Source organism: Triticum aestivum, chromosome 6B (genome assembly GCF_018294505.1).
Source record: "Triticum aestivum cultivar Chinese Spring chromosome 6B, IWGSC CS RefSeq v2.1, whole genome shotgun sequence".
Lineage (NCBI taxonomy): Eukaryota > Viridiplantae > Streptophyta > Magnoliopsida > Poales > Poaceae > Triticum > Triticum aestivum.
Genome location: NC_057810.1, coordinates 323,547,865 through 323,554,205, shown reverse-complemented (window position 1 = coordinate 323,554,205; position 6,341 = coordinate 323,547,865).

Sequence of the window (6,341 nt, the reverse complement as noted above, 5' to 3'; positions counted from 1 at the left end):
GACGAAGTCAAGGTCATGTTGCTGCCTGCGCGAGACTTCGTCCGCGGCGACGGCAACCTCTGTGCCCAACTTCACGCATTGTACGGGTGCATCACCAGCCCCAGCGTCGCCACTCCCTCCGATGGTGTGCTTTGACGGCATCCTCATACACTCCAGAGTCCAGACGTTGGTGACCACTGTGGGCCGGGTGTGCTGCCGCCTACTATGGCTGTCTCGAGCATGCTATTAATACGGACCAGTGGGAGCGAGGCAGGCTGCGGTCAAAAGCCGTCTCGCCTCCCGGTGAGCCTGCGCGGCGGACTTCTGCCATTCTACCATCATTTCACACAACTACTCGCACGCCTCCCGTCAATACGCACACCTGCATGCACGCCTCCCAGTATGCCTACGCGGCGAACTGCTCGCATGCGTCCCGTCAACTCACGCCTGCTCGCATGGCACACGGGGCATGTGGCAACACGTATATTTTTTGGTTTATTGATGATTCATTCTGCCGCTTTACTACTTAACTGAAGCATGGCACGGTCTAATGCACATGGTCTGAATAAATAATCCGTATGAGATATTGGTTGCCAGTTTTTAATAATCTCCTATTTGTAAGAAGATGATATCAAAACGGGTCTCATTGATGAAAAAATACAATATCACAGTCTACCAGTGTCCATATATGACACCACGATAAGTTTCATGAATTTCAACTAAGTTTTGGATTTACTGAATTTTAAAAATATATATTCTCAATATTTTGAAATCTCTTGCACATGGAAACATGCACCCAGCGACACACATGATTTTGCAACCCATTTTGGTTCACATGTAGCTCAAATTTGATTTTTGCACATTAAATACCTAGGAAATGAATCAATGTATAAAAACGGTCGAATGATGTCTATTTTAAAAAAAATTGACAGGACACTCCGCCTTTCGTTACATGTTCACTGCAGAATTTTTTTGACATGCCTCAGAGTGGCTATGGTGGTGCGGGATGTGTGTGTCTGTGTGTGTGGGGGTGGGGGGAGGGGTAAGATAGTACACTATGAGTTGTGAACCTCCGTGTGGGATTATTGATCATTTTTTGAGTCATATATGCCACATAAAAGTCATGAATTGGTTATTTAAAGCATTACACATCCCTTTCATACATAATGTTCGGGCCACATGCATGCATTGGTGGTCCTCTCGGACACTCTCAGTCGTGCGGTTATCAGCGACGTGCCCATTCATTAGCCCATAAAAGGTTTTCAGTCTCCACCGACAATGAGAGGCATTTGACACTACAAAAAAAGACACATCCATGACATTTTGGGCTGAACGGATTTTTTTCCTGTCATACTTATGACACTTCTATGACGATAGTTGTGACAAAACCCGGTATCGTCAAAGATGTGGTGGGATCCTACTTCTATGACAAAAAATCATGACAGAAAATGGGCTTTTCATCCTGGGTGAGCCAGAGACGCAGCTGCATGACATTCTTTGGGCCGTGCATGATGGAAAAAACCATGGTAGAAGCGAGGGCGAGGAAAATTTCGGGGAGTTCCCAGTTATGGTGGGTGGTCGGGGGCCGAGAGATGCATGTTTCTCTCGTACACGTACGCGCGTGTGTGTGAGGCGTTGGGCTCTAACTGAACCCGAGCGGGGCGTTGGGCTCTAACTGAACCCGAGCGATTGCGCTAGCTACGTTACTGAACCTGAGCGATCGATCCCTTGCTGTTAACTGAACACGAGTGATTCCTTCACTACTGCTGCTAACTGAAGCTGATCGAACCCTGCTTCCTCCCTCCCTGGATGAACAATGAGTGTTGTTGGGGGTTTGGATGAACAGTTCCTGGTGGGGGTGGATGAACATGACCCCGTGGTGTTTCCTCTGGATGAACATGACCCCAATCGAGCCGGTTGGGGGTGGATGAACTGGATCCCGTGGAGGGTTGGATGAATAGGGGCCTGTGGAGGGCTGGTTGAACAGTAGCCAGTGGAGGGCTGGATGAACAGTAGTCCGTGGAGGGGTGGTTGAACAGGACCCCGTGGAGAGGGCTGGTTGAACAGTAGCCGGTGGAGGAGCACGCAGTGGAGGCTGGATGAACAGGAGCCCGTGGATGAATAGTCGCAGGTGGAGGCTGGAGGTGGTCAACGGTGGATGAACAGTAGCCTGTGGAGGCTGGAGGAGGTTGATGGTGGAGATGAACAGTATCCCGTGGAGTCCTGTTTTGTGGTACTGCCACACCCCTCCCAATGAACATGACCCCATTTCGACCGTAGCGCTCCAACACAAGTCCGTTTCCTCCATTTTGTGGTACGCCAAACCCCTCCCGATCAACAGGACCCCGTTTCGACTGTAGGAGGTCCAACAGAAGTCTGTTTCCTTTGTTTTGTGATATGCCAAACCCTTCCCAATGAACAAGATCCCGTTTTGACCGCGACCGGTCGAACACAAGGCCGTTTCCTATGTTCTGCGGTACGCCAGGCCTCATTTCCATTGGCTGTTCCGTCCAAGCCGGTTGTCTCCCACACGTTCCGTTGCCTCCAAATGAACACGACACATTCCGTTGCCTCCCCATGAACACGACGACGATGCAATTTCTCCATTCCGACCCAGCCATGTACACGAGCCCTGGCCGTACGTATGTGCGAGTGATGACCCACAAGTGTAGGGGATCTATCGTAGTCCTTTTGATAAGTAAGAGTGTCTAACCCAACGAGGAGCATAAGGAAATGATAAGCGGTTTTCAGTAAGGTTATCTCTGCAAGCACTGAAATTGTAGGTAATAGATAGTTTTTTGATAAGATAAATTGTAATGAGTAACAAGCAAATAAAGTAAATAAGGTGCAGCAAGGTGGCCCAATCCTTTTTGTAGCAAAGGATAAGCCTGGACAATTTCTTATAATGAGAAAGGAGCTCCCGAGGACACATGGGAATTATCGTCAAGCTAGTTTTCATCACGCTCATATGATTCGCGTTTCGTACTTTGATAATTTGATATGTGGGTGGACCGGTGCTTGGGTACTGCCCTTACTTGGACAAGAATCCCACTTGTGATTAACCCCTATTGCAAGCATCCACAACTACAAAAGAAGTATTATGGTAAACCTAACCATGACATTAAACATATGGATCCAAATCAGCCCCTAAGAAAGCAACGCATAAACTAGGGTTTAAGCTTCTGTCACTCTAGCAACCCACCATCTACTTATTACTTCCCAATGCCTTCCTCTAGGCCCAAATAATGGTGAAGTGTCTTGTAGTCGAGTTCACATAACACCACTAGAGGAAAGACAACATACATCTCATCAAAATATCGAATGAATACCAAATTCACATGATTACTAATAGCAAGACTTCACCCATGTCCTCAGGAACAAACATAACTACTCACAAAGCATATTCATATTCATAATCAGAGGAGTCATAATATGCATTAAGGATCTGAACATATGATCTTCCGCTAAGTAAACCAACTAGCATCAACTACAAGGAGTAATCAACACTACTAGCAACCCACATGTACCAATTTGTGGTTTTGATACAAGATTGGATACAAGAGATGAACTAGGATTTTGAGAGGAGATGGTGCTGGTGAAGATGTTGATGGAGATTGACCCCCTCCCAATGAGAGGATCGTTGATGATGACGATGGTGATGATTTCCTCCTCCCGGAGGGAAGTGTCCCCGGCAGAACAGCTCTGCCGAAGCTCTAGATTGGTTCCGCCAAGGTTCCGCCTCGTGGCGGCGGAGTTTCGTCCCGTAAGCTTGCCCATGATTTTTTCCAGGGTAAAAGCCTTCATATAGCAGAAGATGGACACCGGAGGGCCCCCAGGGGGCCCAGGTGACAAGGGGCCGTGCCTAGTAGGGGTGGGCGCGCCCCCACCCTCCTGGCCAGGGCTTGGCCCCCCTGAGGTATTTTTTCCGCTCAATAATTCTTATTAACTCCAAAAACAGGTTTCGTGGAGTTTCAAGATTTTTGGAGCAGTGCAGAATAGGTTTCCAATGTTTGCTCCTTTTCCAGCCAGAATTCCAGCTGCCGGCATTCCCCCTCTTCATGGTAAACCTTGTAAAATAAGAGAGAATAGCCATAAGTATTGAGATATAATGTGTAATAATAGACCATGATGCAATAAATATTGATATAAAAGCATGATGCAAAATGGACGTATCAGCGAGTAGGCGTTCGAGAGCCCTCCCGTACGTACGTACGTGGCCGTATTTTATTTCTTGCACCTTGGCCGCTGTACGTACGTGTACATGCTACGTGTGCACCTCTACTATGACACGTGCACGCCTCTACTACAACACGTGCGTGCCTCTACATCGACCAGTATGTATGTACACGTTCGCGACCAGAATGACAATGCTATATATGCTTCGATCAGGTGGGTCCTGACTTTCAGGCACTTCCTTGTGTGCGAAGATGTAGCTGGTGGGTCCCAGCAGTCAGGCGGGGGAATCATTTTTTTTTGCCCGTAATATGGACGAACTTCCTTGCATGCAAAGATGTAGCTTGTGGGTCCCAGCAGTCAGGGGAAATGTTTTTTCCTGAAATACGGTGGCTCGTCCGATGGGTCCCTGCTGTCAGGTGGAGAAATCATTATTTTCCATGTAATAAGGAGGCACTTCCTTGTTGCGGCCGTGCTCCCATGTCAGCCTCTGCACGTACAATACTCTTCCAATGGAAGTCGTTCCTTGACCACGTTAACCACGCCGCGCCGAGAGCACCAGGGCGGTGGACGACGGCAAGGCCTAGGAAGGGGATGACGCGGTGTCGGGGAAGACCGGCAGTGGATGCCCACGCAGAGTGGAGTGGGGTTCACTGGTTCGGCTTCGGTGTGAGGCTATCGTCGCCGCAGAATAACAGGGGGAGTGGGTGAGTGGAGGGATGGCCTAGCCAGCGGTGGGAGTAGTATGGGGCGGTGAGGCCTCCACGGCACCACAGCCAGCCACGGGAGGCAGGAGCAGGCGACACGACCGGCGTTGCTTTGGGCGGCTGGAGCAAGAAGGCCAGAGGTTGAAGAAGCACTATGGCCATTGGATGGACATCGTACGGTCACTGGAGCTAGAATCATTCATATTGACTAATTTGACAAAGCCCTCCGTCCTCGTCAACTTAGTAGGCCCACAAGTCAGCCTCCCACTATGGTGGGTCCCAGCTAGCAGGGGTATTCATTTTATTGTGCGTAATATGGAGGCACTTCCTTGCGTGCGAAGATATAGCTGGTGGGTCCGACTTGTCAGTGGGGGGAACTTTTTTTCACGAAATACAGAGGCCCTTCCGGTGGGTCCCAGATGTCAGCTGGAGGAATCATTATTTTGCGCCTAATAAGGAGGCATTTCCTTGTGTGCAGTCGTGGACCCAGCTGTCAGCCTCTCCACGTAAAGTCCATGTCTGATGGAAGTCGTTCCTTGACCATGTTGACCACGCCGCGTCGAGAGCACCAGGGCAGTGGACGACGGTGATGCCTAGGAAGGGGACGACATGGAGCCGGGGAAGACGCGACAGTGGATGCCCACACAGAAAGGAGTACGAGGGTTCACTGGTTCGGCTTTGGTGTGAGGCCGCCGTCCCCACAGAATAACAGGTGGTGTGGGTGAGTGGAGGGATGCCCTGGCCAATGGTGGGAGTAGTAGGGGCGGTGAGGCCTCCGCGGCAGCACAGCCGGCCACGAGAGGCAGGAGCAAGTGGCACGACTGGTGCTGCTTTGGGCAGCTAGAGCAAGAAGACCAGAGGTTGAAGGAGCACGACGGCCGTTGGATGGACATCGTATGGTCACTGCAGCTAGAATCATTTATATTGACTAAGTTGACAAAGCCCTTGGTACGCGTCAACTTAGTAGGCTCACAGGTCAGCCTCCGAAATGGTGCGCCCCAGATGTCAGGGGTAGGAATCATTTTTTGGGCAGCTGAAGCTAGAATATCCGAGATTGAAGAAGAAGCATGACATCCGTTGGATAGACATCCAATGGCCACTGCTGCTAGAACTGTGTGTTGACTATAAGTTGACAAAGCCTTGCATACGCGTCAACTTACTTTTTTTAGGGGACGCGTCAACTTAGTAGGCCCACAAGTGTGTGGCAAAGAACTTATAGCCCATTTGCGATTTGTAAGAATGTACAACCCATTTTTGAATTCTAATGGAATTTACTACAGCCCATTTATAGTTTGTTAAAAGTACAACCCATTTTCTAGCTAGGACAAGATTAATAATTTGTTCAAAACAGAATTCAATAAAAATTTCCCACATTTTGATGGGATCCGAAATATTTTTATCCCAAAATTTCTTGTCTGATTAAATATAAATTTGTACTACGTAAAAATCGAACAAAATATTGCGCGAGAAACAATTAATGAA